Here is a 6000-nt window from a genome sequence, read left to right as displayed (position 1 = left end):
CTTAATCAAGAACAGCTATTAACCCTCTGGGGGTTAAATCAAACTTCTTAGTTCCAAAACACAACTCAAGTAGAAGCACTATAATTTTCATTTTTTTTCTCCAGATTCAGAATCCTGAATTTTTTTTTAAAGAAAACTGTACATTCATTTTCTCTGAAAATGACAATTTGTGCTCCAGATTTCCAGCTCTGTGATAAAATTGGATTCTTTGAAGAGGCTTAGAAACTAATTTGAAAAACCTAAGGCCCATCAGTAAATGACAGAGAGTCCTTTGGGTACCACTTCCTGCTCCCTAGTTGAAGGAACCACAATATTTTGTTCAAAACAAAATCTTCCATTATCCTCGATGTCCATCATTAGGCAATCCAGATTACATACTTTTTGCCTATGAAAACTTCACTAATTCTGACCAATTAAGTGGGAAGTTGATTTTCAGTCACTGTAAAATCTAATGGAGAATTCTTAGAGAAATGTATTTTTATGTTTTTTAAATATATATTCTAATACTTATAATTAGCACTAAAACACTAAAAAATATTTTCTGACACATGCAAAAAGATTTCTTCTCACTCCCGTTCCTCCCAATTTTGATTTATATTTTGTTTAGTTGTTTTTAATTTTTGAAATAAAGTAAAATACAGAACAGTCTGAAGAATAGTAAACTATACTATACCCATAGTCCATTAGCATTTTATTATATTTGCTTTTGATCTTTTTTTAAATTAAAAAAAGTAAAACATTTCAGATAAAATTGAAGTCCTCCTTGTTCCCCAATCTCTGTGTTGTTCCATTCCCAGAGGTCATTGAATTTAAGATGTATTCTTAAAATATTGTTAATATGTTAATATGCCTACTTAGGTATCAGAGGGCAGTATGTGCTAGTGTATGTGTGTGTTTTAAATGTACACAAGGGACGTTTTACTCTATGGATTTCTTTGTATATATCCTATGACAAATTGCTTTTCTCATTCAACATTGACTTATCTATGAACATCTGTGTTAGTGAATGAGTCTTGTTTGTATGTATTATCTATTGATGTGACCTGCTCGGAATTACTTATATCATTTTAGTTGGTTTCTGTTTGCTTTGGTTTTTCCATTTTGTTTGCTTTTTCCCCCCTTCTTCTCTTCTTCTTTTTTAAATATTTATTTATTTTTGAGAGAGAGAGTGAGCGAGCGTGCACGCAAGCAGCAGAGGGACAGGGAGAGAGAGGGAGACACAGAATCCGAAGCAGGCTCCAGGCTCCGAGCTGTCAGCACAGAGCCCAACGTGGGGCTTGAACCGATTAATCGGTTCAACGTGGTGCTTAATCGATTAAGCCACCAGGCACCCACCTCTTCTCTTGTTTTGGTGGGATGGTCAAGTTATCTCCCTTTCTTCTTTCCTCCCCTACTTTGAAAGTTAATGAATTCTGTGTCTAGCTCTTTAGTAGGTGCCTTTACAGTGTTGTTACTTTAAAATATATACTAAGGTTCATTTCTGTTCTCTTTCTAAGCAGGCGAGGAATTTAGCACGTCTTGTTTCTACTGCAAACAACCATCTTCGGCCTCCCAAGTTCCCTGTTATCTGGAGTTCCAGCCCTGCCTGTTTGTTCTGAAATGCAAAAGAGCAGTTATTATCGTTTGCATATTCTGTGCCAGTTTTCTCTTTCTTTTCGTACCATTGCTCTTGAATGTTACCTGTCACTGTGGCTTCCTGATCTTTCTTGCCAGTCTTTCTTGCACCAGTGCTTTTGGTGAGGGTCAGTTATTTCTGTTGGGCTTGGGATGTATAACAAATGCTTTTACGTTCCCCTCACTCTAGAATGGTCATTGATCTGTGGGTAGGATTCTGCTGTGGCGGTTTTCCCTCTGAACACTGTGAAGGTGGATCTCATTGTCTTCTAGCCCCTGTTGCTTCCCGGAAGTTTGAGGCCATCCTGCAGCCAGTCTGAATGTGTGGTTTTTCATTTTGAGATAATCTGCCTTCTCTGATTTGCAGAATTTCTCCCAATGTTCTGTAGTTTCACTACAGTGTATTTGAAATTGTTCTTACTTACCCTGCTTATGACTCATTGTGGTTTTTACTTAGTCTAATTCTTTCAGTTCTGGAAAATTCCTATCAATTGTCTCTTTATTGCCTCTTTTCAAATTTCTCTATCCCATTCTTCTGGAATTTTGACCAGACATATACCGAAGCGTCCCCTTTCTTTCCTCCATGTCTCCTAGCATCTTGTTTATACCTTGTTTTTTTTTTTTTTTTAATGTTTATTTTTGAAAGAGCACAAGCGGGGGCAGGGGCAGAGAGAGGGCAGACAGAGGATACGAAGCGGGCTCTGCGCTGACACGCTGATGGCAGCAAGCCTGATGCAGGACTCGAACTCACAAACCACGAGATCATGACCTAAGCTGAAGTCGGACACTCAACCGACTGAGCCACCCACGCGCCCCTCTTGTCCATATTCTTAATTTCTTTATTTCTCTGGGTCTGTTTGGTCTTATTTTTCTAACTCTCAGTTTGCTAATACTCTTTGCAGTTTTTTTTTTTTAAATTTAAATGAGCATATTTTCATTTTTTGGATTTCTGCTTAGTTGTTTTTCAAATTCAGTTGTTCTTGTTTCAGAAGCTCCTGTTCTTAGATTAGGGATTTGTGTGTTTCCCCTTTGTGACAAGAATACTATTTTAGAAATGTTTTCAGGTGTTTTGTTTTTCTATCCCAAAAGTGTTTGCACCCACAGTGCAGTGTGATTGGCAGGGCTTCTAGGAAAGGGGAGAGGAAACACCCCCTAGTTTTTAAAAAGACATTAGTCAGCTTTAGTCATCAAGTCAGATTCTGTTTGAACCCACAACAGGGAAGTAAGCTTGAAGTCCAGGCTCCTTCACATCTAGAGAAGTTATTTTTATCACCCGTAAGGTCTAAGCGATAAGCCAGCATCGGAAAGCAGGAAGTTATTGTGTAGGGAGGGTGAAAGCCCCAAAGCCATCACTTCAAGGCTTTGGGTAGATGTGGGGCCAGCCACAGGGTCAGCCACGGGCCCAGCCATGTGGGCGTGCCGCCTGCACAGCCACACAGGGCCCTGTGCTTAGAAGGGCCCGGTACTTGGTTTAGATGTTCTGCCATCACCATCTTGAATTTCCTAATAAGTTTTGAACACAGGGCCCTTATTCCTTTTGCATCGGGTTCCAAAAATTATATGGCTGGTGCTGGTGCTAAGGGAAGTCCTAGGAGACAGGAGGAGGAAGCAGAAGAAAAACTGACCTTCATTGATCTTAGGACATTGTGGGTAGAAGAGGCAGGAGAGACAGTGAGCGAGACACATGGATTCCACTTCCTCTCTGGCCCAGGAAGGAGGATATTATTTGACTTGAGAGGAGCATCAGAGGTGGAGGCCTTTTATCTCATTTAATGCTTTGGAGTAAGGAAGGAAAATTCAGTCCCCTACCTCCAAAACTCAGATAGTAAAGCAATCTGAAGGAGACTTTAAAATAAAAAAAGTTTTACAATTTTTCAAGAGTATGGCTCCGTAGGATTGTAAATTTACTCCCACTGTACTCAGGCGAACAGAGAAAATGTAATTTAAAGAAATTTTCCACCCTTCACATTTCATGAAGGGTTCCCATCTATATAGAAGTAGGAAGAAGAATCTAAATTCTAAGTTGAATCCAGTAAACCTGGCCCAGTGCAGTATCTCTTTAAGCTTAATTTTTGTTCTTGATTTCAACATGCCCGGGTGCTCAGATTTCCCCGTTTTCCCATCACTCTCCCAGGTGGTGAGTGGTGATCCTGAAGGATGTAGGGAACATGTGGCTGTGCACTGGACCTTGAAGGATGGAAACCAGTTCCTGAGGGTGGTGAATCGGCAAGACTGGAACCTCGGTCCCTGATGACGCCACGAAGATGCTGTCTTAGCCCTGGATGGTCTCCGTCCTCTGCAATTCTTGCAGGTGAGAGAGAAATGTGTTCCTGTTTGGTTAAGGGGTGATTATTTTAAACTTTCTCTTATAGTCAGACACACTTCATTCTAACTGTTACAGATACTTAGGCCGATTCAGTTTTTTTGCTGTTACAAGCTATGCTCCAGCTAGCATAGTGGTCCAAACATCTCTGTGTATCAGTCTGAGAAATGTTAGAATATGTTCCCAGAAGTCGAATTAGCAATGAAAAGATTCACACACATTTTTTATTGTTCTGTGAAATACCTCGCCTAACTTGGGAGGGCATTCTTAGGGAGGATCTTCCTGGGTGATGAACAAATGGGGTGGGAATATGCGGATGGGAGGTGTGGTGCTGGCAGTGGTTGACGTGATATCCGTGTCGAGTGGAAACTGTCGTTCCCTTGGTGAATCAAAGTCAAAATTATAAAAGATAACCCCCAAAAATAGTTGTGTGTCAAGCCTGTCAGGTAGTTACTGTCAAGACTTTCATTTTAATTAAACTATAGAGCAGTAGACCCCTTCCCCCCGCCCCCCCAAAAAAGAGCTACTATGCTGAGTCAATTATCTTCCATGATTTTAGTTCACTCTGGATTAGTGGGAGGTCATTGTTAGTAGATTATGTAAATCTAGTTTTTTTTTTTCAAACCGCAGCAAAAAAGCCCTATTGGAAAAGGTAGATTTTTAAAATTTCTCCACGTGTTCAGATTCAGTTGGTCAGGGGTGAGGCCCAGAACCACACTTTTGAACTGACACACAACTTTGAGAAGCACCTATCCAGATACTTGAAAGATTTTTTTCAGCTATTGGCTGAAATCCCGTCTGTCAGTAAATCTTAGTGCCTACTGGTCCTCAGTCCTTCCAGAGCCGCTGACCAGAGATGGGCATAGGGGTGCTACAGACATTGGAAGTTCTGGTCCTTTCCATCAGCTGATTGACATTTTGTGGCTCTGGATTTAAAGTAATGACCACGCTTATGAATAATGGATACGATATTTTAGGAATTATTTAATGTATTTTTTATTCCTCCTAAATCAAGATGCCATATGGGTCCTCATCCTTCTAATCAATGAATTTCAGTGCTTCAGGGGCTGGGTAGTCACTGGCTACAACACCAAAGTCATTGCTCAGCTTTGACTGTCAAATGAAGCTTTTTATGTATTGTGTCCCCAGGGAGCAAGTGCTGTTGAAAGTTAGCTCCGTCAAGAGAGAAAAGAAATTTCTATATTTCTAAAGCTCCCTTTATATATCATTTATTTCTAGTCTTACTGGCTTCTCAGTAGAGAATGAGATCTATAAAATCTCTCCTTTCCATATTTTCTTGAGGTTTTGTTTGCAGTCATGTACGTGATTGATTTTTATGTGTCTTTCCTTCAGCGGATGTCAAATTCTTTAGCAATTAAAACAAGTGAGTTGATTGTAATATTCAGTCTTTGTCTGTGTTTATTTATCTTCTGGATCTCACTGGTTTGAAAAAAGTATATTAAAATCTTCTCCCATTACTGTATTTTATCTGTTTCTTTAAAATTTTTGCAATCAAATTGTACCCTAAGATTTAAAAAACAAAACAACAAATTCAACAACAACATCTCTTACTCCCCCCACCCCCAGATTCTTACTCCCCAGAGGCAAGCACTTTCTTCTCTGCTTTATCTTCCTCCATATTGCAAAATCACAGGTAACTTTGACTTTTAAATTTTAAATATTACCTATTGGCTTTTTACCCTGGGAAATGAGTTTGGGGAGAAATGGAGATAAATACCTATATTCAGTCTGCCAACGTACAATCTTAGAGGAGGGTTTTGGAAAATGAGAAACAAAGGCAAGTGGTGAGACATATGGACCCTGGTTCCTCTTCTGCAGGTTCCAAACCCCAGTTGGCAGGGAAGAGGGTAGTGAGTATTAGAATTAACAAGATATACTCAAAAATATTTATTGAGGGGGCGCCTGGGTGGCTCAGCCGGTTAAGCGGCCAACTTCGGCTCAGGTCACGATCTCACGGTCCGTGAGTTCGAGCCCCGCGTCGGGCTCTGTGCTGACAGCTCAGAGCCTGGAGCCTGTTTCGGATTCTGTGTCTCCCTCTCTCT

At 40.3% G+C, this 6000-nt stretch overlaps 1 protein-coding gene across 1 annotated transcript in view; it reads left to right on the top strand.

The window, feature by feature from the left end:
• The first annotated feature begins 3751 nt into the window (after positions 1 to 3751).
• GLIS3 (GLIS family zinc finger 3) overlaps positions 3752 to 6000 on the top strand; it is a 502487-nt gene continuing 500238 nt past the window's right edge. Inside the window, exon 1 of the mRNA XM_058695817.1 lies at positions 3752 to 3925. The gene's annotated coding sequence lies outside the window, so the exon portion shown is untranslated. The remainder of the gene's footprint in view (positions 3926 to 6000) is intronic.

This window comes from Neofelis nebulosa, chromosome 12, assembly GCF_028018385.1.
Source record: "Neofelis nebulosa isolate mNeoNeb1 chromosome 12, mNeoNeb1.pri, whole genome shotgun sequence".
Lineage (NCBI taxonomy): Eukaryota > Metazoa > Chordata > Mammalia > Carnivora > Felidae > Neofelis > Neofelis nebulosa.
This window is presented reverse-complemented; position numbering and strand designations above follow the sequence as displayed.